This window comes from Polypterus senegalus, chromosome 12 (assembly GCF_016835505.1).
Source record: "Polypterus senegalus isolate Bchr_013 chromosome 12, ASM1683550v1, whole genome shotgun sequence".
NCBI classification, from domain to species: Eukaryota; Metazoa; Chordata; class Cladistia; order Polypteriformes; family Polypteridae; genus Polypterus; species Polypterus senegalus.
Genome location: NC_053165.1, coordinates 28,567,740 through 28,592,261, shown reverse-complemented (window position 1 = coordinate 28,592,261; position 24,522 = coordinate 28,567,740). Strand labels below are relative to the sequence as shown.

The following is a 24,522-nucleotide window of genomic DNA, read 5'->3' as shown; positions in this document are numbered from 1 at the left end:
ACAGAAAAAAGACTGTTTCAATGTGAGAGCCCTAGTTCAGGAGACAATTATGTAACTGCTCTGTGCCTACCTTGAAAGAGCATAAACTTGCTGTTTCTAAATGGTGCCAACTCCAGTCCTCACCTGTTACCTGTATAAGCCCATTGTAAACAAGAAGGGGAAAAAATAAGCAGAATTTATTAAATACTGAAGCAGCTCATTGACAAGTCTCAGGTGGAAATCAAGATAACAGGCACCCTAAAAATCACACAAACTACAAATAGAAAGTAAAAAAAAATCCCTTGTCAAATCATGTGCTGAGAACATTGTAAATGCAAAGAATTATTATTATTATTATTGTGATCATAGCTGAAACAAGAGTTGGCCATTGAAAACAAATTCAGACATACCACAATATAAACAGACTTTTAAAAAATTACACTGTTGAATGATTAACGTAGTTAATATTCATTCTTATTCCCCAGAGAACTTACATCATCATCTGTAGCACCAATTAATTAACCTAACTTGTTGCAAACATGGACACAAAGGGGCAAAGTTAGGTGTGTGGTGGGTGGTCGTGTGAGTTCTAGTGACTGGGCTGGGAGAAGACCCCAAGATTTCTGGAGAGACTGGAGCACGATACGCTCATTAGAAACTAAATAGAAACAAATGACCAAGTGTTAAGCTGCTGTGAATGTCAAGAAAATCATTTTTATTGGGGAGTGGGTCTTGTCTTTCTAAATTAAAGTACTAGAATTGATACAGTAGAATAAACCAAATAATTATTGGTGTGCCAGTATGTACGTACGTCCGTCCATCTTCCATATGGTAATCAGTGCTGCTAATTTTGCTCATAGATTTTATTGATTGTGTGCACACAGTTTGTGTGAGGAACTTGCAAACTTGGGTGTGACTGCTGAACCTAATGTGATGTGGGCGACCTTCTGTGACAAGACCCTGAAGGTTCCCAGAAGCAGGAGCTTCATCTCGCAGGCCACTGTGGATATTATCAAGAGGATAATCTGGTATTGCTTGATGGCAACTCCAGTCTGTACTTGTTTATAGTATGAAGAAAGTCCTGCAACACCAGCTGACACTAAGGAAAAGTGATTGACTCCTTAAATGTAACATTTGGCAACACAATGCTTAGCTGCAATAACTTCAGCAAAAGCTTCCCTTATTTCAGTATCGGTCTTTCATGTCACTGTGGAAGTACAGTATTGTAGCCCACTCTTCCGTGTAGAATCTTCATTTCAGAAACATCGGTAAAAGAACCGTTCATTTCAGGTTCTGACACAACATCTTTATTAAGTTTAGATTTGGACTTGTAACTATGTCAGCCTAAAACTTGAAATTTGTTTCTATTCAGCTACTCTAAGGTGGACTTGATGTATTGAGGATCATTGTATTGCTGCATGACCCGCTACATTTCAGCTTCAGCACAGACATGACTGGTACAGAGTAGAATTCATGACAAATTGTCAGTGTTAGGGCAGCAAAAAAATACCTACACCATCACTCTAGCAGCACTGTGTTTGACTGTTGGTATGATTTTAATTCTGTGGGGCACTGCGTCATATTGAGACTTGTCCAAAGAACTTCTTTTGTCCTATCTGTCCATAGAACATTCTCTTAAAAGGCTTGGGGGGATTATCCAGTTACTTCCTTGCAAATGAGACACAAATGTTCGTGTCAGCAATCATCTTGCTGCTCTCCATCCATCCATTATCCAACCCGCTATATCCTAAGTACAGGGTCACGGGGGTCTGCTGGAGCCAATCCCAGCCAACACAAGGCACCAGCCCACCGCAGTGCTGCTCTCCAATGAAGCGTGTTTTTGCCCAGTGTCCTCCTGATTGTAGAGTTGTGATTACTGATCTTTAGTGAGATGAGAAACGTCTGCATTTATTTACATGTTTTAGGATCTTTTGTGATTGGAAGATGCACCTTGGAGTAAGTATGGCAGAAGTGCCAGTCTGGAGAAAACTCCCTACCCTTTCTGTTGTTTTCCTTTTAGAGGTTAAGGCTTTCACTGTGGTCTGGTGGAGACCTTGAGCCACAGACATGTACTGGTTGAATCTTGGAGCTGGCAAATGGAGTCTGATGGTAAGGATTAGAGCAGGTTTGGCTATATTTCATCTCCTGTTTTGCACAGTGGTACCTAGTGTTGGGCAACTTTGTTCATAAATAAATAAATAAATAAAGATACATGTTGACCAGGAAGCAGTTTATGTAATAATAGATGTTGGTTATAGAAACCTTCAACAACTAAGGAAAACTGGAAGCAGCAAATACTTTTTATGGCACTGTATTTAGATTTATATCACAACATAACTGTTGACACTTAAGCAGCTCACAGGTAGTTCTGTTTCACTTGAACTATAAAAGGTCAACTGCTGCTTATTCATTTTTAATATATGAATATGTACTAAAAGATAAACCAATATCTTATTTTACTAAATGGTTTACCTACAATGCCAAATTGAAAATGTTACAAATTGTATATCATCAAATTTCATTGCCATTAAACCTTTTGTATTTAGTAGCTACTGTAATTGCTGTTAGTACAGTAATCCCCAGTAATAGTAACAATCCCCTTTGTATACAATATGCTTGATTTTTTTTTTTTCCTTCTGGGGCAAACAACTCCAAAATAAAATTCATTCCAGAGACCATAAACCCTCAGCCTGGCACAGCTTGGAGTCATGAAGGGAAAAAAGTAAGAGAAATGCATTATTAGCCTAAATGTTACCAGAGAAGAAATATGTGTCTGTGGCTTTTATCCATGACCTGTAGAAATCCAATAAATGTACAGTAAATCATCCTTTAAGTGTTATCAGTCTCTGGCACAGGTAATTGTACTCGGTAGTATACAACATGGGTTTGGTAAGTGAACAAACGCCAGGAAACAATAATGGACAATAGTATGTCGTTGGTTGAGCCACATACATAAAATAGTGAAGCAGTGAAATATTTACAGATGCTCTGAACCAATTTTTAAAAAAGACATTTTATTTAGTAAATAACGTTGTACATAGTAGAGGTGTCCTGAGGAACAGAGTAAAAAGAACTGACTGGAGATCAATGCAGAGTATGGGCTACAAGATGCTGAACATCTGAACATTCAGCCTCTCTTTATAGTCCTCCCTGCTGGCTCTCATGAGAGGCAGGCTAACACGATCAAACCCCAACTCAACTTTCTGTTTGCTGTTTTTGTATTACCATTATACCATACAGTGCAGAGCAGAATATCCTATAAAACTTGGGAAATGAATACTTCTAAAATAACGACAAAGTCCCCTCAGTGCTCTTTTATCAGGTGGCTGGCCTGGTACAATCGCCCTTCGAAGGAACTGCAGGCCCTCCAAAGCATTTTCGCTGGCCCCTGTCGATCTGGAGAAGCAGAGGTCCTAGCAGCCGTCCCCTTGTACTGCTACTCATCTGACCCTGTCACAGAAAGTGAGCCGAAGAAACTCCCTTTGGCCTGTTACACTTGTGATGTCATTCTAGTGGTGGGTGCAAACCGTTCATGAACACGGGTGAATGTGGGGGCTTTCTCTGCAAAAACGAGGATTGTAAGACATGCAGGCGACTTGTGTTGACGGGAATCTTCACCCACGTAACACTTAGGAGAACCACGGCGGCCTTCTATTCTATTGTTGTTCACAGTATCTCCGCTTCTCTCACTTTAATGTACATTATTTCAAACTGGGGTGAGAAAACTACTGCAGTGAGGCAGCTGAATTATTTTATAAGATTAGGCAGCTTTGTATTGAAAACTTCTTAGCTTTTAGCCTACAGAGCAATGGCAGACCTTACTTTGAATAGACTCTTTGATTCTTATTACCTTGAAAGTGTGGGAAAAGGGTTTTCGAGGGGGGGAGCAGAAAGCAGACCATTGTTGATTTTAAATACTGTCTGTGTAGTGTATTGTTCTGTGGAAAAGAAACATTCAACATACAATGACTTTCTGTGTTTATGTCGACAAAGTTTTGGTACAACAAGATGGCATTTGAATTGCAGGTAAGAATAATTCAACTGCCATCCTCACTTTCTTGGCTTATGATTCATTCTGAGCCTTTTCAGTTATTCTTTCCACCTAAATCCTGGGCTTCTCTCTGTTACTTTTCTTTTTATGACTGTAACTAAATACCAACCCATCTTTTGAGGAGGACACCAGCTGTAATTTAGAGGCGTTTACCCAGCAGGCTTGATAGATGCAATTTCAGTATCTGTAAGGAGAGAAGAATGCCGATTACGTGATACGGATTATTACAAGTTCCTCCCACGTCCCGGAGACGTGCATGCCAGCTTCATTACAGACTCTAAACTGGCTGGGTAGAGTTTGCTTGTGCCCTGTGACAGACTGGTACCCTAACCAGGCCAGGTTTCTGCTTTGTACCAAACACTGCTGGGTTAGGTTCAGTCCCCCAACTGATAAAGAGTGGAGGAATATAGCAAGTGGGCTTTTCATAGATGCTTAAAACTTCCTTGAGAGCTCATGGTGCCTACAGAACAACCAAATCAATTATTGAAATATTACTTTTGGTGCTCTTAGGAATCTTTTTTTTTTTTTTTTAAGTTTGGTCCAGTGCCTTCAGACTTACCTGTTTAAGAAACCCAAATCCCACATTGTTTGGCTCCTCATGATGGCAAGTCATGCAAGACATCAAGTTGTATGGGGTTTCCTCCTTATTTCTGACTCCTACGCCTGAAAAAACATAATTTTTAGGCTAATTTTGACAAAGAGCAAACTAATAGGTGCCTTCAACAAAAATGTTCAGAAGAACTTGAAATTGACCGTACCCCATCAACTGACCCTATGGGCATATAGAGGTCAAAGATACGCCATTTCACAAAACTTTGGAAAAAATGGGGGTTGGTAATGTAGGCATTGAGGAGTGTCATTTTATGATATGTCGAGGTTACTGATCACAAATAGAATATTTTTTGATATTTGATTCTTTACTGGTGGTCCTCACCCCCTAAGAGCTACTCCCAGAAGGTAAAAATGACAAATTACAAACATAAGCATTGGTATTGTTTAGACTGTCTCAAGGTCAGTGATCATGAATAGTCTTCTATGGACCCCATCAGAGGGTGAAAAATGACAAGACTTCTGTTACAATTGAGAATATTTAGACTTTAAACAAGCACACATTTTCATATTTCAAATATATGACACAACTATTTATTATGTACATCTACCTCATGAAGTAAATCAATACAATTCTTATGCAAGCCCCTGATTAGGCCGACCTACGCTAATTCAGACTTTAAGATGAATTATTTATATTGTGGTCCCCTGCACTTTTAATAACCTAACCTCAGTAATCCAAAGCCAGTCACTCTTTTCACCAATAGTGAAAAAGAGGAACAAAAGTAGAAGTGTTTGGTGGTAGTACACTGACCTGCTTGGTGGGCACTGCCTATTGATCCACAAGTGTGCGCTGACCTTCTAGCCTTCTCTTTAGTATTTTGTAAATATGAAGTAGTATCTAAAGTCAAGTATGAACAGTTCTGCTGCAGGACGTGGTGGGCAGGCGAACTAGGCACCTGCCTAAAATGGCACTCAAGTAGGGGCAGCCAAATATACCACTTTAAGTTATTAATCGACCTATTAGGAACTTGATGGAGGACCAGGGGCCTCATCTATAAACAGTGCGTATGCACAGAGATGTTGTCTAAGAACGTTTCTGTGTTCAAATCGTGATGTATAAAACCTAAACTTGGCGTTAATCCAAGTCCATCAACTGCTTCTTGTAGAACTGTTTGTACTTATAAGTACAATTACCTCACTGTAAACTTGCACTACAGTTATAATATTGCACAACCTTAGCCACTTTACAAAGCACGTATTTACATAGGATGACAATATCATTTTTAAGATGAAATGCAGCAAAATATGTTTATTATATTATACAGATAAAACTTTAACTTCATTTAAATAATCCATATTGTTAATAAATAAACATATGAGGACACAGTGCTGCCACGCTAGTGAGCCGCTGGCGCTCCATTCACGGATTGTTCCTGCCTTGCACTGTATTCTTGCTTGTGCTGGCGCGACACTGGAAGGGATAGAATAATTAAACACGTACTACAAAGATATTCCAATGTTCCTTAAAAGTTTTGAAGAATCGTCGTTCTAAGCTTACAGATGGCTTAACGATAGATAGATTATAGAGCTGATTGTGTGGCAATTGGGTATTTGGAAAAAGAAAAGGAAGGATAGGAATTGGAGGTTAGTACTTTTGAAAGAGACAGTACCGCTATAATAAATTATTTCATTGAAGGTCGTGCACAGCAAAGCAAGCATCTTGTGTGAGACATGAACAATCACTGCGCCACCGTGTTCCCATGTTTAATAACATGCTTTAACTCCTATCATCATGAAAATGATATCAAGTATACATCTCAGTATTTTAATTATTCAGAGAGCTGTAATATCATGAATGTAATGGATTCTGTGTCCTGTCGGAGGAAGAGAAAGCCAGTTTAAGAAGCACATAGTGATTCACACACATAGAGCACATAGAAGATCACATACAAAACAAAGCATTCAACATGCTACTTTAGTTATGATGGGATTTGAGAAACTAGTAAATTAAACGATTTTAAGATAAAGTTTATGATGTTCTACATTAATAACAAAATTAACTACGTGATTAAAGTGGAAATTTCGAGATTAAAGTTGACATTTTGCGCTACCCTAATAAGCTTTTTTTTTGTCTGTACCCTAATAAGCTTTCATATGACACTCAGACGGTGGGCTACAACTTGCCTTTTCACAGTGACTTTGATATCTGACTTCTTTTTTATTTCGGGCACTGTGAGACTTTGTGAACTTGAGCTTTCGAGTTTCTCTGACGTGCTATGTCACTTGATCAACTTCTTTTTCTTGTTTATACCACTGTTTAAACCAACAAATAGTATGTTTTTCCTTACCTCCACTTGGTATTCGCTGAAATTCTTCTATTTCCACTGTGCTTTTGCCATTGCCTTTTCACAGAATGCTGAGCTTAAGGGCTGTTTATATTGATTTTCATATTCAAAGATGCGTAACTCTGGGAGGAGTTTGGGTGGGGCAGCAGGCGCATGCATTACTTTTCACGCTGACCGGGATTTATGGAGCGGAAGAACGTGAAAGTTGGTGAACGCACAGATTTATGCATCTGGATTTTTTTGTGTGTACGCACTTTTCTGCTTTTGTCCTTACGCCATGTTATAGCATGAATTCTACGCACAGTGTTATGCATGAGGCCCCAGGTCATCTTCCCAAGCTCTTGTGTTGAACAGGTGAGGAACATGTTTGTCTCAGCTCATGTTGCCTACCCACAACTTGATGCCACTGATGTTGATCAGCAAAGTACTGCACATGAAAACCAACAAAAGCTGTTTCACTACAGATACTAAAAGAGGAGAGTGTTAAAAAGTGCAGGCACTACAAAAAACACAAAGACTCATCCATCTTGGTGGTTTCTGTAGAAAGCAGTTTCCCAAAGATAATACTGAAACAAAATCAACCTCCAGATTACAAGGACACTCAAATAGTTCAATAAACTGGCAACAACTTCCAAAGAGCATGAGCTCAGACAGAAAATTGGAATAGATGAAATTTGGACCTCCAACATCAACATGTATACTTTTGCATACTGAAATGTTTTTTTTCAGTTGTTTCAGTTAACTGCCAGTCTGGTTTGAGTTAAAATGTTGTACCCTGTAGGCTTCCAGTTTGTGTCTTTCAACTTGAGTAGGAGAGAGACAACATGCTAACTAGAATTTATTCATTCTGGTGCCCCACTGGTTATGTCAAAAGCATTCAAGTGTTTTCAGTTTGTTATTACAGTTTATTGTGTGCGGACTGATGGGCAGAAATGGGAAATTTCTCCATTGAAGAAGAAACCTACAACCCAGTAAACAGTGCAGAAAGTGACGGGGTCTAAATCCTTTCGGAATCCACTGCAGCCTACTTATGAAGAACTGAAAGCATGCAGTGCCGTAGCACTACAATATTTACTGTGTATGGTGGGCACTGGATTGCATATGGCTTTTATTTCTTATTGCCCAATGGTTCAGAAAAGGTGGCACAGTTGTGTTTTACCTAGAGTAGTAGAATTTGGCACACAACTGCCACGAGGCTACCATCATTTGCCAGCTTTCACTATTATAAATATTGCTTGGTGATACAGAAGGTAATCCACAAGGTTATGGGTTCAGTTGCTGAACAAGTTTTTCAATCTTTAATGCTCAGATTGTATTAATATACACATATTTGGACTTTGCCTTTAAATTGCCTAGGCATAGTGTTACAACGCTTGTTTGGGATGGCAGTTACATTCATCACTCACTTGAACAACCCCAAATATCTTAAATGAATCATCTAAGAACTGGAAGTTTAGTCAACTTGGGTTTACGTGCCCTTTACTGTTATGTTCTTGCAAACACTCAGACGGAATACAACTGTCTGACTCCCAATAGCCGTATTGTATTGTTTTACCTTATTTTCACGTTCTTCCAAGGTTTGGTCTAAACATTTGACCATCTGTATGAGTCTTTTACCAGTGGTCTTCCAAATGCCAGAAGGACCATGCTCTCATTTATGCTAAATATCTTTGTTTCTTCATTTTCTTCAGATAGATGTTCATAGTTTTTATTTTGCTTCAGAACTATTTCCCTGTTGGCAAGTTTGTTATCTTATTTGTCATCCTTATTTTGACATAGGCTTGATGCAGATTTTGGATCCATATTTATCTTCCTGTTTCTTCCTTTATTCTCTGTGTACATGTCTACTTTTAGATGTACTGTTTATGTACCTGTTATGAATCCTGATAATATCTGACCCTAACCCTTCAAGTCTGGAGTTCTGCCTAATCACTAACTGCTCAGCGTACACTTGACTACTCTAATTTACTATATATGTTTTGCCTGTTTTATATTTCTATAGTTATATTCTATATTAATAATGACATAAAATGTGTGAAAATTATGGAAAACTGTGATTTATGTAGTTTACATACAGTATTTAAACAATATTGATGATATTGAGATCTGTGGCGATAGTAGAGAGTAGGTTGAGGAGACTCTGGAGAGGTGGAGATATGAGAGGAGAGGAATGGAGGTCAGTGGGAACAAGACAGAATACATGTGTGTGAATGACAGGGAGGTCAGTGGAATGGTGAGGATGCAGGGAGTAGAGTTGGTCAAGGTGGATGAGTTTAAATACTTGGGATCAACAGTACAGAGTAATGGGGATTGTGGAAGAGAGGTGAAAAAGAGAGTGCAGGCAGGGTGGAATGGGTGGAGAAGAGTGTCAGGAGTGATTTGTGACAGACGGGTATCAGCAAGAGTGAGAGGGAAGGTCTACAGGACGGTATTGAGATGAGCTGTGTTATATGGGCTGGAGACGGTGGCACTGACCAGAAAGCAGGAGATAGCAGAGTTAAAGATGCTAAGATTTGCATTGGGTGTGACGAGGATGGACAGGATTAGAAATGAGTACATTAGAGGGATAGCTCAAGTGGGATGGTTGGGAGACAAAGTCAGAGAGGCGAGATTGCGTTAGTTTGGACATGTGCAGAGGAGAGATGCTGGGCATATTGGAAGAAGGATGCTAAGGATAGAGCTGCCAGGGAAGAGGAAAAGAGGAAGGCCTAAGAGAAGGTTTATGGATGTAGTGAGAGAGGACAAGCAGGTGATGGGTGTAACAGGACAAAATGTAGAGGACAGAAAGATATGGAAGAAAATGGTCCGCTGTGGCAACCCCTAACGGGAGCAGCCGAAAGAAGAAGATAAACATATGTATGTGGTTCATATATTTAAGGATATATGTATAAGGTTTGGGGGCACCATTTGCACCTTTGCCTATAGGGCAGCAAAAGAACCATTCACCAGAAGAATCCAGAAAGATTCTTTATTTGGAACTGTAACAGGTTCCATAAATAACCATGACTAAGATAACAGGTTTGTGAAATGCCAATGCCTTCCTGATTTTAGGACTCTTTCTGTATATACAACAACACTGACAAAATTCAGGTTTTCTTAACCTGCTGGTATCCTGCCAGGTAGCCTATTAGACACTAAAGATTTATATTTTGTCCACTTACAATTTTCAAATCCCATACCACCAATTTCTCATGTAAAGAACACTTCCGATCATGAAACGGTTCTTTGCCAAGAAATGATTTTAATAGGAGCCTCATAACGGATGTACGTTGCCATTACAGAACCAGTATTTGTAATATTGTATGTCGATTTGGACAGCAAGTACATTTGCGGTTTGGTTGTACCGTATCCGTTTTTGAAAAAAACAAAAAAGTGCACTTCATGAATCCGTTATATTTCGGCGGACCAGTTTTACATACAGTAGTTCCAAAACGGTGAACAATTCATTAAACCAGCAAGTGTAATGAACGTGTAAATATCTCTAAATATCAGATATGTAATATTTGTTACGTTATCGACTGATTGAAACCGAGACGGCCCGGTAAAAGCTGGTCACTTCATTTATACTTTATGCGGTGTTGCCACGGCTGCTTGCTATACGCGCTAGACAGCAAGGTGACATTCGGTGGGGTCGGAGGACATTTCGGTGATTAGTGGTGTCTTTTGCATGCTAATAACCTCCCCAATCGCACCTGAAAAGCCATTTGCAAGGTGACATCGGGTTAATTATGAACAGTCGGACTATTTTTAACAATGATTTGTATTCCAGGCAAGAACAGGCGGATTAACCTGGCATTCGAGTTGGTTTAAAACGCAAATTGCAAAGATTTGGGCCAACGTTTTCAATAAGAAAATTTAAGGTTCAGTATTTTATTTATTTTACGCAGGACTGGAAGTTATACATACAGTATATGTAAAAAGTATAGAGACCCTACCTGCTCGTGTTACTGCGTGCGCGTCCCCAAACTGAAAATCACAGAAAAGTGCCAGAAAGCGCGAGTGCGAGCAGGCGGGTGGAGGCGCGCTCACAGAGGGACGGTCTCAGTCGATAGAAAAGCGCGCGCCCATTGTCGCCAGTGGCTGTCAACAGCACAGCAGTGCAGGTGAACAGGAGGAGGAAGAGAAGGAGACGACCAGTGCGAGTCGGGGCACCTTCTCTGTCCTCCACTGGCGGAGAAGACTCAGGGCGCCAGTCGCCACGATGCTTCCAGCGTGACCAGGTGAGGTTTTTTTCATACATTTTAGGCGTTCGGAAACTTACAGGAGACGGTCACTGTCACCCTTGCGCCGTCACATCCCACCTGAGACCGATTTAAACTGATAGTGAGCGGGGTAGTTGTTGAATGACGTGACTAACCGGTTTAATAAAGAACACTTTTCAAAACAGTTGTGCAGATTGAAATCTCTTCTCAGAAACGCTTTTTTCTGATATAAAGTTTACAGCACGTTAGCCACATGAACTCCATTTAAAAACGTCCTTTCCAACACTCAAGGACACGGTTCTTAAGCATTTAAATGCACAGGGGAAAACTGAAAAATAAAGACTAACTGAAAATAATACATCTATTTAGAGTACCTGGATAAAAAAGCACATCTGAAGACTTTAAATAGTAATAGCAGAAAGTGACTTATGTTTAAAAAAAACAAAACAAAAAAAAAATACCAATACGTTGTGTTATTAAAAGTGGGGGCTCCCTCCTTCAGTGGTGTCCAACTCCGATCCTAAAGTGCGCTGAGCTGCATGTTTTCCTTCCTGCCACTTAGGCCCACTTAATCACTGACCAATGTCTACCGTTAATTGACTTTTTCCCGTTCATTTTAATCACCTTGTTTTTCAAACTCGCTCCTCTGAATTGCTTTTTTTCCTTAAATGGCAGCCAAATAAAAATAAGATGTGAAGGGAGCCGACACATGACCAGGTAAGGCGGGGCCTCGAACACCAACAAATTCCACTTTTACCAGTTTCTTAATCAGAAGTCAATTCTTGTTGTTAATTAAACCTGCTATTTAATTCCATGGTGTGTTGGTGCTCTCCTTCTGCCAACAGCAGAGAATGTTACGTTAATCTGCTCAGGTCCCCAATACCGAGATCTTCACCTTTTTATTATTTTCAAATATTGTATAGCGGTCATGAGTTGGCTTGTTTTGTATTTCATTCTTGTTAGGCTGCTCGTTAAGGAACAAAAAAAAAAAAAAAACAATTAAGGACAAGTCAATTACAATTAAGGCAAAATAAGTAAATTAGCAGCAAAATTGATCACTAATTAAGAAAATGGTTATGGATGAAAACCTGCAGGCCTCCAGGATTGGAGCTGGGCACCTATGCGGACTAGGTGCTGTTTAGTTTTGGAGACGATAAACAATTTAAACTACTGATATCCTGTGCCACTTTCTTTCTTACCAGAAAGTAGTGTGCTGGGGTGGTATCATGACTTCAAAAGAGGTCCACTGAATCAAGAAGCTGATTACAAAGACAGGCCCAATTTTGAGACACACTCTTGATCTGTTAGGCAGTGGTGGAGGACAAAGTGAAGATAAAACTGATGGCCATTATAAACAGTGCTGCACATCCTGTCTCTGATGTACTAACACTAAGAAATTTCTGCCAACAAATTATTCAGCAGAGGTATGTCAGGTTACTGGGGCCCCTTTATACATGGGTGGAGGTTACAGGGTGCCCCCCAGTGGATGCACACTGTTACTAAAATAAGTGTCAAAGTTTTTTTTTTATCTCTATTTATTTTAAAGGCCACAGTTAATGTAAATATGTTAATAATTAATACACTACACAGTGATATAGTAGTAGCTCTGCTGTCTTGTAGTAAGGAATCTGGGGAACATACAGGTTGGACGAATTATTGATACTGAAGCATTTCCCTGATGTGTGTGTATGTGTGTATGTGTGCTCATCCTGAGATGGGCTTATGACCTGTCAAGCAATTGTTCCTCCCAGCGCCTGTAGCTTGCTAGGATAGGCTTCAGCTGCCCCCTGTCCTGGATAAGTGGGTTTAGAGGATGGATGGATCCTGAATTTTATAATCTGTCCTGCCAAAAGCAACTCTCTCTCTTTTTTCAACCCTTAAAACAGATTGAGAAGTATTCTGATCAGTTTCAGTCACAGATTATTATTTGTTTTTTTGTTTGACATTTACCTTGAGACCAGTCACATCAGTTTCTACATTTTGGCTATAGTACTTTTTTTCTTTAACATATGTGATAGATCTCCTGTCACAGATCCTCAGTAGTCAGCACAAGCAATTGAATGGCAGTGTGCATGTGCCCAGAGCCTACACCTGACTGTACAAACAGTGGCATGGCAATCTGAGCAAAACTCCATCGCATGTCATACTGAGACAAAATGTTTAGAAACCACAAATGTAATATCTGTCTCTTTGGTGAAGCAAATAAATAACAGAGAGCGTACCAGCTTTCAATTCTGTTAACTAAGTCGCACCCAATTGTTTCACTAGTGCTTATTTTGTCACAATTAAAATACATAATTTTAAAAAGCAGTGTTTTCTGTCCTTTAATATCATTAATGGCATTTGTGTACTTTTTCATACTATGCAACTGCTGAATGTGTTCATGCATGTGGACTTGCTTCATATGGTCCATTTATATTATCAACAATTTACAGGGTTTGATATGGGATGTGATAGAAATATGTAGCAGTACACACGTAAACATAAAGGTGCCAGAGTGATTTATCAGAGCAATGCCATAGGGGAGCCATGTTTGGTTCCAAAAGAAACATTCCACATGAACGTTCCAGAAAGAACCTTTATTTAGACCTGTAACAGGCTCCATATAGTAAATAACCATGAATAGATTGCAATAGATTTGTGAAATATCAATGGCTCATGATTTGAAAAGGACTCATGCTGCCTACAGTAAATAAATTGTTAAATTTGTCTTGACTGTATGGAATATTATCTGCTTCTACTTAAGATCAATAAAAATATATTTAAAAAATAATACAGGCTAAGTTCAAGTTTTCCTAATCGGTTAGTGTCTTGCAGCCTCCCATACATTAAAGATTTTATTTTTTTTCTATATATTAGGAGGTTTTTTTCAAAGCACAAAGAACCAGCTTGATATGCAAAGATCCTTTCCCAGAATAAAATTGTGTTTTTTTAAGCAAAGGTTCAACGAAGAACCACACAACCCAATAAAGAGCCAAGTAGAACCATTAAAGAACCAGTATTTTTGAGAGTGTATAGTTGAAGTTAAAGGTAATACTTTAGTTTTAGGTACTGCACAAATGCATCTATTATTCATTTACTTTAAAAGAAATAAGACTTTAACAAAGGCTTCTTTTGGTCTTCATAGCACCTATAAAATGTCATCTCTGTGCAGTGTGACATATTGACATTACGGTAAAATGACTTATTAATACGAAGGATTCACAGATCTTATACTAAATAATACCAAGAGAAATGTGCCTCAGCTAAGACACCTCAGACCACTCCAAAGTGAAGTTATGTTAGCAGGTCACAGAGATGAGTAAACACTTTACTGATAAATAACTTGTGTTATGAAGACCCAAAGAAGTGTTTGTTAAGGTCTTGTTACATAAAAGTAAATGAGTAAGAGATGTGCGGTAGATTAACTAAAGTGTTACCAGACTAAAAAATGCATTTTTTTTTTTTTATGGTTCATCTATCTAGGCCTAAATGTCAAACTCTGCTATGCCTTTTTATACATGTGGCAATAAGCCTTTATAATGCCTCACTGTGATGCTCTCTTACATTTAACAGTAAGTTTTTCTTATTTTTTGTAATTCTTTGTGTGTGTTTGAGGGAGGTTTTTGTTTATATTTCTTGAGTTTCTGTAAAATGTTATCTGTCTGTCTAAAGGGATATCAAGAAGAAGAATGTCACCTGGTATGTCAAAGTCTTTGTATGGCTGCTGTAGAATGTTCTTAAAAAGTTGATGTCTGATTGACAGAAGATATGGGTAAGGCAGGGAAATATCATTTTGCTGAGATTTGAACGTATTGACTACCAGCATTACAATAAAATTGCCAAAAGTCAGTACTTTGGTGCTGGTTAATTGGTAATTGTGGGTCTAAGTGGAAAAGCACTCTTGAAATAGAAGAAAACAGATTTACTTACATCTCTGTGCAGTGTTCCACATTCACATGATAGTAAAATGACTTGTTAATAGGAAGGATTCACAAGATTTACACTAAATATGTAATATCAAGATACATGTGTCTCAATTTAGCTGCCTCAGACCACTCCAAAGTGATTTTTTTTAGTAGGTCACATTGCACAGATGAATAAGCACTTTACTGAAGATTTTTAAGCATCGTGAAAACCAAAAGACGCCTTAGGTCAGGGGTGCCCAATGCGTCCATCACGATCGAGCGGTAGATCGCAAAGGTAGTGCAGGTAGATCGCGTTGCATTCAAAAAAAAATATTTTAAACGTTAGTCTATCATATATCCAGATATAGATTGACATACAGGGCGGCCAGTCTGAGATCTCTTTTCTTCTAACACGCTGATCATCCCGCACGCACTAACAAACGCGTGAGCTACTGCAAAAATCCGGCTGTTATCTAGTTAGCTTTCTAATTTATATCGACTAAAGAAGGGATAAAAAAAATTGTTTGGGGAGGGTATGGGCTGGATGGGGAATTGGAAGAGGAATGTATTCTCACAATGTCACAATCAAAGTGCGTTTGTCGGATCTGTCACATCTATCATTGCTATTCCAAAGAAGGAAAATGTGGAAACGAACTTTCGAACTGTTCATAAAAACTACGAAACTGACGTCCTTCCAAAAAGCGATCTGAGAAAGAGAAAGGAGAGGGAACTAAAATCGTAGTTAATCAGACAGACGTCATTTTTTACTCAGCCGAATTCAAAAGCTCCTTGACTGCATTATTCGGCTCTTCTTATTTATGCGAGTCAGCCTTTTCCCACATGACGATTATTAAATCCAAATACTGTAGTGACCATAAATGAATTGTTATTGTGCCATAAAGGTTATTCAGTTATGCAAGGTATGACAACATACATTTTATGTATAAAGTATACTCAGTATATATATATATATATATATATATATATATATATATATATATATATATATATAATGTTGGTAAATCATTTCGACCTGGTCATTTTAAAAGTAGCTCGCAAGCCGAAAAAGTGTGGGCACCCCTGCCTTAGGTTAAAGTCTTATTGCATAAGAGTAAATGAGTAACAGATGCATTTTCATTACAACACTCTCCAAACTGATAGACATCAATGTCTTGAACAAGTGCATGGCAGGGTTTATACCATCGACTGATGCCGCCTCTGCAGAGGAAAGGGCCAAAGCGGGTAGCGGTGCATGAAATCAAACCTGATCCCACTCGCTAACCCAAGCTATCTTTTTAAATCACCCGCTTTCATTTGGATAATCGCTTTTTTCATGCTTGAAAATAACTTGCCTGATTGCCTTGAAAACAGATTAAACCTTTGGGGTATTTATTCTCTAAAACCATCTGTATGCTTTTGCTGCCCGCAAAAATATCTGATCAATTTCAGTGAGAAGTAATGTGAAACAAGGGAGGGGAAACTGGGGGTAAATACATTTTGCAGCTTGCCATCAGCATAGAAACAGAATCTGGAGCTTTGTTATATCATGAGATCAGTCAATGGGAGAATGTAAATAATGAATAAGAGCGTGCAAAGTACAGAACCCTGAGGAACGTATTAGGTAACAACGACAGGAATAGATCCGTGGTCATCAAGAGACACCAAGTACTGTCTGTCAGACAGACAGGGTCAAAGCCCATGCCAAACTAACACCCTTAAGGCCCAAATGGCATGGCTGAAGGTATCGGTATAGCGACAGAGGGGAAGACTACATCCAAGGCAGTGGAAAAGCCAAGTGATATTAGTAATTGATAAATTAATTCTTTCAGGGTTTAGAAGAAGGTAAATTAGCACCTGCAATCGTATGTGTAGCTTGGAAACTGCGGTAATCTCTATAAAGATTGTGTTTTCTTTGTGGCAGCTGCATGGTATCCTCGAGGATTTAGTTCAGGAACAATACATTGGGGAGAGGTCTATAGGAAATAATATTTTCTGAATAAAGCCTTGTTTTTTAAGAATTGGTGTAACCAGAGTCATTTTACCTGAAGTAGCACAATTGACACATTCATAATATTAACATTTCAGGGCAAAGACCAGGCATTCTGTTATGTGCCTCGAGGACGTCAGTAGGACTGGCCTCAGAGGACCAACTGCAGGACATTGCTTTAGTAAGCTTAAAGATTATGACATTGTCTTAGTCAGGACTAACTGCTTTGCTTGACTTTGTCGGCAATGGGGAAGAAATCTAGGTTTGACTTGAAAAAATTGATCATACTTTGGAAGAAAAAAATATTTATTTCAGATAAGATTCTGCTGACCATTAATACAATTATTGTGCTCTTTATATGCTTCACTGTGTACAGAAAATTCTGTATTAACATGCTTGCCAGATGTTTTGGCATATCGTTTTAAGTTAAATTAAGGCATAGGATGTAAAAAAAGAGACGGCATTTGATTTTCGAGGAGTGAGAAGGTCAAGCAAGGAAGAAAGAACACTAATATAATAGTTAAGTTTTACTCTGATTTTATTTTTTTTTATTTCTGTTGGCTTTACATAGTAACTGTAAAAAGTATTGAGCATTCTTTTACTAATTTAGCAAAAAAGTGCAAGTAAGATTTTTTTATTTGCCACTTTTTTTTAAATGTGTCTCCTGCGTAGGCCCTTTACAGATTTCTGTTATTATTGCTAAACAGAATGTTGTGTTTATTTTGTGTGAGGACTGTGAGTACCCCTCACTGTGGCACATGGGAATGCGGTGAGGTCAGATGTGGACAGGATTGAATGATACCCTTAGACAGATAGATAGATACTTTATTAATCCCAAGGGGAAATTTACATACTCCAGCAGCAGCATACTGATAAAAACAATATTGAATTAAAGATTGATAACAATGAAAGTATTACAGACAGACAATGATTTTGTATAATATTAACGTATACCTCCCCGGATGGAATTGAAGAGTCTCATAGTGTGGGGGAGGAACGATCTCCTCAGTCTGTCAGTGGAGCAGGACGGTGACAGCAGTCTGTCGCTGAAACTGCTCCTCTGTCTGGAGATGATCCTGTTCAGTGGATGCAGTGGATTCTCCATTATTGACAGGAGCCTGCTCCGTGCCTGCCGCGGATGTCAAACTGTCCAGCTCTGTGCCTACAATAGAGCCTGCCTTCCTCACCAGTTTGTCCAGGTGTGAGGCATCCCTCTTCTTTATACTGCCTCCCCAGCACACCACCACATAGAAGAGGGTTCTCGCCACAACTGTCTGATAGAACATCTGCAGCATCTTATTACAGATGTTGAAAGATGCCAGCCTTCTAAGGAACTATAGCCGGCTCATTTATCATCCAGCTGCACTCCCAGGTATTTATAGGTCTGCACCCTCTGCACACAGTCACCTCTGATGATCATGGGGTCCATGAGGAGCCTGGGCCTCCTAAAGTCCACCACCAGCTCCTTGGTTTTGCTGGTGTTTAGTCGTAGGTGGTTTGAGTCACACCATTTAACAAAGTCTTTAATTAGTTTCCTATACTCCTCCTCCTGCCCACTCCAGATGCAGCCCACAACAGCATTGATGTCTATTTATGGAAGATATCAAACATTTTAAGCCATTTTAGGTGCATTTAATGCATGAAGCATCTATTACAAAAGCCCATGTCTGGCTATCTGTCCATCTGTATGTCCACATACAACAACTCGGTCCTCCATGGACCAGTTTTGTTGAGATGTGGCACTCAGATGCTCAATTCAAGTGAGTCAACGCCAGGTGGAACAAACACAAACAGCTCACACAGCAGCACTCTTCTCCTGCTGCTTTTAGGTTAGTTAACTAATGTGGGTACAAAAATGCCACTGGCAATAAATGGAAGGGGAAAGCAAAGATGTAAGCATATATAAGACTGAATTGACTAAACAATTTTATCTGCAGATTATTATTATAAATAACTAACATTGCTAAATGGTGCTTTAACTAATAAATAGTGAAGGCGTTGCTGCCTAGGATGTGTTTAGAAATGGACAGTGACATTTAGAGGTGGGGGACTGCAGTAGTTTGAGCCCCTGATCTCTGGCGCCCAGCCCTGATCTTTCAGTCCCAGCTACTGTATCCATGAACAATTGTGGCAAGCCCCTAATCTTCTTGGCCATCATATTCCTTTTATACAATAAATCAGTTTCTTTCCAAGTTCTTATTTATACTATTTTAATGAATTACTGTGTTTTACTGAATATTAATACCTAGATGGGGAACTTATTTCAGTTCCTTTCCTCTTTATAGAGTAATATTAATATTAATTTTTACTAGTATTAGTCATTTTGTATTAATAGGTATTTTTCAATTCCTAATTATTAGATACTACTCTATTTGGCATACTTTCAAATCTTATGTTTAAGAAAGTTGAACAACAGTTACTCACAGCCCCTCCACCAGTAACACACATCAATTGATGACATTTTCATATCACTCAAACTGCAAGCTGCTGTGTAAAAAAGCTGTTGAGTCACCACAAGCATCTTTGCTCCATTTTTAACTCCATTGTAAAATGCTGTTAAAAAGCATGTTGTTAATGTAGTCTAGTAACACATGGAATTGAATTCTGTTGTCACTATTACTTTTGATTATGGTCCATTGTAACAAAACTATTTTATAATCAGAAATGTAATAATTAACTCTTGGATGAAGTAATGCAAAAACTGAAATGCTTCAGCTTTCATATCAGTTAAGTTTGTCGCCGAATGCACCTGAATGTTACTCCATGTGTATATCGTCTAACTTGTTAGACCATATTTTGTGCAGGAAATTACACCCTTATGATAAAAAATAAACCAATAGGTGCCTCCAGAAGAAATGTCCAGAAGGACTTGAAGTTGTCCATGCAACATCAACCAACCTCGGGGTTCACCCCCTAATAGGATATGAGGGGTCAAAGTTACTCCTTTTTGCAAAACTATTAAAATATGGGAATCTGTCATATGGGCATGTGGAGTGTTGTTTTGTGCTATTTTGAGGTTTCTGGTCACAAATATGATAATATTTTTGATGTCTGATTTTTCTTTGGTGCTCCTAGCCTTCTAAGAGCCACTATGGTTGAAATTTCAAACATAAGCCTATACGGTATCATTTTAGACTGTTTCAAGGTCAATGATTAAGAATATGTTATTTTTAATTTCTCTGTATTACAATCGAGGATATTTAGACTTTAAATATTTAAATTGATGCACATGTTTTAACATTGCAAATATTAGGAAAAAGTATTCCTGTTTATTATGCACTTCTACATCATGAAGTAAATCATTACATTTGTAACGAATACCCTCTGTACAAATTTAAATTAAGGGTGGCTTTCACTAATTCAGAATTTATTTTTGTTTGTAACATTAATTTAAAAATGTGTACTCTACAGTATATGTGAGCCACGTGGTAAGTTCACACAATCAAAAGAAAGTTGCAGACAAGTCATTTCTTGAATACTGATGTACTAGAACGTCGAGTGGAGTTGAGAAGATTGTCTTCTATTACCATATCCCATCACTGACATGACATTCTAGGACTACCTGGTGGATCTTTGGAGTTGAATTTTAAATGTAAGTTCTGTTATTTTAATGCATAACGTTTCAGACGCAGCTACTGGGAACCTGAAACCGACCAGACACCACACTCACTGAGCTTCTCGCCGCACTGATCTGAGTTCCCTCAGGCCAGTAAGTTAGGATTCCGCTGTCCGTCGATGGTGCTTACCGAACGTCCGTGTAAGCCTCGTTTATACTTACAAAGGGAAGTCGGCGCGCAGACAGCACCGCAAAGGGAGCGAGGGGTGAGCCACAAAAACGCGTTTCTCCTAGTTGTTCGGTCAGTGTCACACAGCTAGTAATGTCACAACAGAGACTCAACTGATGGAAGAGAGGTTGTGCCTGCCATTACCTACTTTAAGAGGAAGAAAAGGACAGGCTGGAGTGTCAGACCTATGGACCAGACGTGGTGAAGGTTGGGCGAGTGTAATGCAGTCGTGAGTGGGGGACCCACGTGATGAGCAGATGCATTTAAAATGTTTTGGCAGGTCTTCCTTGAGGTTTGGTGACCAGTTGCGTCATATTCATTTCCGTAAACAACCTACGCAGAAATTCACCGTTTTGTATACCCGTCTGCCCCGTAGTTCGAAACATTTCCGCGCGGCAAAAAAAAACAAAAAACGCGCGTGTCTTATCTCCAAGTTTGACGTCATTTTCGCTCTGCGGTCTTCGCGCCCAGAGCGAACGCGTCCAGTAGGCTAGTCTGGTGTGGACGCGCTGCACGAGGCACCGTCATCCTAGTTGTAACATTACTGTTATTGTTAAAAGATGACAACATCTTTTAATTTTAAAAATTATGTACCGATATAAGTAAACAACGTAAAATAAAATTCCTAAAAAAAGCAACAATGGCGGTCAGGGATACTTATGATTATCCCGAATAACACACACACTGTCCTCATGCGATTTAAATATAATAGAACCTACAGCAAGAAGCAATTGTAGAGGAGCAAACGCGGACATAAATACAAGTGAGATAGACTACTGGTGAAATGCGACGAACACGCACCATGGAGATTGACTTGAACGTTTCTGCTTCTGAAAGGTATGCAATTACATCTTTAACGGAGTTAGAAAGAACGACCCTTCATAGGTAGCATCTGGAGATAGCGAGGATTGTCCTCATAATGGTGTTCTTCAGGGGTTTTATCTAATGATGCTTCTGCAAAGTCTTTTGTACAAAATACTGGCAACACCTTAGTAAGTGATTGTGAAAAGAAAATAGAATAGGTTTGCTTTTCAGAAAGCTTTAATAAAATGTACATCAAATAATACAGGAAATACGTTACCTCTTAAAGCATTGTCGGACAACCGGTGCGAATTATCTAGGGGCGCCGCGAAAACTTTTGTAAAATATTTAAAATTGCTAGTGTTTTTGAACTTTTGTTTGATTAAAAAGATAATGTTCCCCTCTTTTAAGTCAGTGGGAAACTGATGTGTTATATTATTTAAAATTGGAAAAAATCAAATACTCAGTTAGAGGATCTGTACAGACTTTTTTCAAAACATGGCAGGATCTAATCAGTAATATTTTAAAATAAGTTTATAAAGCACAGAGAATTTATTAATTTAGGTATTTTTACAAGCCTTAAATTTTACACCGTTTGGTTTGCTCTCTCTCTCAAGGGTGAGGATCGATCTGTTCTTAACATAATTCTTTTTTTTGTAAAAACTTGATTGCTATGTATTGATTGTAATAAAATTAATAAATAAAAAAAAAAAAAAAAAGATAATGTTTAAAAAATATATTTTATGTTGGAAAAACTAGATAACGGTTAATCAGATTGTTGAATAAACGAATGTATTTATTTTGAATGCAAGTTAAAAATTTCGCTGTTCATTCAGCATAATATCAACATCACTTACAAAGTCTCGTTGTTAGAAGATCTCGCTCACTGTACGGATAGAAGAAGGCGGAGCAAATATAGAATGAGAAAATACGAATGCTACATTTCGGCTCATACCGACGAGAGAGTATCGCTGTAGCTGCAGCTCTCACCACTTAATCGTCTTGAGTATTACTATGGAAAAATTAACCAAATTTTCGCTCTGACATCGCTGATCAACACAGTTAAATTTGTAAACTCAGTGACCTTTTCCAGTTCTTTGTGGTGAAAAACATTTTGTTGTGACGCAAGCATTCGATGCTTCCTTGTAATTTAATTTTCAACGATTATCACTCGCTTTTTATTTACGGCAATTTAAATTAAACTTTATCTAGAAAAATTCATACATAGTTTATTCTCGTTACGACTTTATTTATGGGCAGTCCCTAAGGTGCGCAGCGAAAGAAAATTTTTGGGCTTAGTGCGCCGCAACTCGAAAAAGGCTGCCTTTCACTGTCTTAAAGCGTCGATTTTAATATCATTTCACATTGGCAGTGAAAAAAACTTAACATAGTAGACTGTGATGCTTAGCATGTTGTCGTAATAAGGTACATTTGCCAAAACAATAAAAACGACTTCCCTTTCTAAAGGTGCTGTTTCGAATAGTATAATGAGCGAAGATATTCCTAAGCAGCTTTGAATTGACAGACACGACCGATAAAGCCTTTGAGCTGATAGGCACGGTGGTGGCTCTGCTGCCTCGCAGTAAGCAGCCTGTGGCTCATGGTTCGTGGTTCGTGGTTCGTGGTTCGTGTCCCGGTGTGCGGGTTAGGAAGATGGATGTACTTGTACAAGTGCACAGTGCACAATTAACAGATGTAAATACTACAGTTCCCATGAGGCTTTGTGGTGGAATTCTGGGGCTGATTAGGATATTGGACGGGCACTTCATGCTTGAATAGGCAGTTGTGTAGTAAACGTCGGACTAGTAAGATGTTTTCAATCATGCAATAAAATATTAAGAACCAAATTAAGGCGGAATCGCATGACAGTCTTTTTGATTATAATCTATGTTAGGTACGTAGACTGTGATGTAAATTTAATTAGAAACAGAATTTCTGAACTCTTTGCAATTAAAGATTTATAGAACTGTCAATAATTTATTTTTTCCTGCATTGTCTTTTTGCTTCTTAAATATATTTTATGACCCACAGACTGTATTTCATTTTGTACTTATGGCCGGTAAAAATATTAGTCACAACAATGAGAAAAGTAGCGCCAGATATATAGAGTATGCATTGTATTGCACTGAGGAAATGTTAGTAATAGAAGTATATGTACTGGGCTGCATGAAGCTTGAGGTTAAGACAGTTAAGTCCTATGGTTCAAATGCAAGACGTTTTGAAAATGTGTGATGTAATACGCAGATTTTCGTTGCTTTCTTAAGACTTTGTGTCCAGTGCACAGTAATAACTGTATTTTTACTTTCTGCTAGATACAGATCGGGACATGAAGACATATTTCTTAGCTGACATATTTAAACTTTTAAATGAGAATAACATATTGTATATCTTCAGTGAACCTGTATAGAAATATTTGATAGTTATAAAAGAAGGGCAACAGAAGAATAATACAACTTTGGAAGCACAAATTGAAACTGTCTGCTTTGATTACTGTAACATCTTAACTGACCGAATAAATGAGGCAAAAATAAGAAATGAAGATTACAGTTCTAACCAACTACACTTCCTGTGATTAATCATTTGAAAATGTTGCTTAAATTTGAAGGCTGCTTTAAGTCAAGTTAGCACCCAATTAAAGTTTTTTATTGTAAGTTCTGAATCCATTTCATCTCAATGAATGAGTAAAGAATTCTCCGGATGATTCGGTGGATACCAGATACTTTGCATTAAAAACAAAATTACGAGGGTAAATCAAAACATAAAGACATTTTGAATACTACAAGATAACCACAACCATTAGAAGGATATATGGCTTATGGGTAATTTGAACATGCACAGCGCAGCATTCTGCCATTAGTCTAGTTCAGAGGTTCTCAAGCTCGGTCCTGGGGGCCCACAGTGGCTGCAGGTTTTGCTCCAACCAGCCTGTGTTT

The 24,522-nt window shown here is 38.5% G+C and overlaps 1 protein-coding gene and 1 long non-coding RNA gene across 3 annotated transcripts in view; one reads left to right on the top strand and one right to left on the bottom strand.

Annotated features, from left to right (window-relative positions):
* Window positions 1–24,522, top strand: part of gal3st1a (galactose-3-O-sulfotransferase 1a) — a 58,833-nt gene that overhangs the window by 4,865 nt on the left and 29,446 nt on the right. The window contains exon 1 of one of the 2 annotated variants that reach the window (XM_039770763.1): window positions 11,077–11,147. The exons of the other annotated variant lie outside the window; for it this stretch is intronic. The gene's annotated coding sequence lies outside the window, so the exon portion shown is untranslated. Of the gene's footprint in view, window positions 1–11,076; window positions 11,148–24,522 lie in introns of those variants that run through there. 2 annotated transcript variants of the gene reach the window in all.
* Window positions 2,600–10,934, bottom strand: LOC120540205. Its single transcript, XR_005635775.1, has 3 exons — window positions 10,863–10,934; window positions 4,590–4,693; window positions 2,600–4,214 (listed from the first exon to the last, which is right to left on the bottom strand). It is a non-coding gene; the product is annotated as an uncharacterized LOC120540205 (long non-coding RNA).